Below are 493 nucleotides of genomic sequence, written 5' to 3' on the forward strand. Positions count from 1 at the left end.
TTAAACATATCATACACAGCCTTTTTCTGAATCTCGAAGATACTTTCAGTGTGTACCATTAACAGTTATGGTTCCTGATTTCAAAGGGATCTATACTGAAAATATACTGAGGTGTGTTGAATACGGGCAATGTAGGAGTGATATTTTTTATGACATGTATTTTGTTGACCAATTCTGATGTACTAATTATTTGGTTGAATGAAAAAATACGAATACACCTGAAGCTGCCTCTCATCTTTAATTAATTTTTAATTATCAGATTGTAAATTAAGTACACCTTAGAAGATAAGAAAGTTTACATTATACAATAATGTGAGTAAAATAACAGTAGATTTTTATAAGTCATTAGGGTAAACAATACAAGTGTTTAAAATACGTAAAAGTTCATATTTGCACTAATGAGGAATCATTACTCTTATCTTGTAAAGTGTTCTGTCTCTGAAATACATTTTGCCGGTGTTTTGTAATCAACTCTCCGTGCTGAAGTGTGGGT

This window comes from Hesperophylax consimilis, chromosome 14, assembly GCF_061612785.1.
Source record: "Hesperophylax consimilis isolate HC1 chromosome 14, BYU_Hcon_1.0, whole genome shotgun sequence".
NCBI lineage: Eukaryota > Metazoa > Arthropoda > Insecta > Trichoptera > Limnephilidae > Hesperophylax > Hesperophylax consimilis.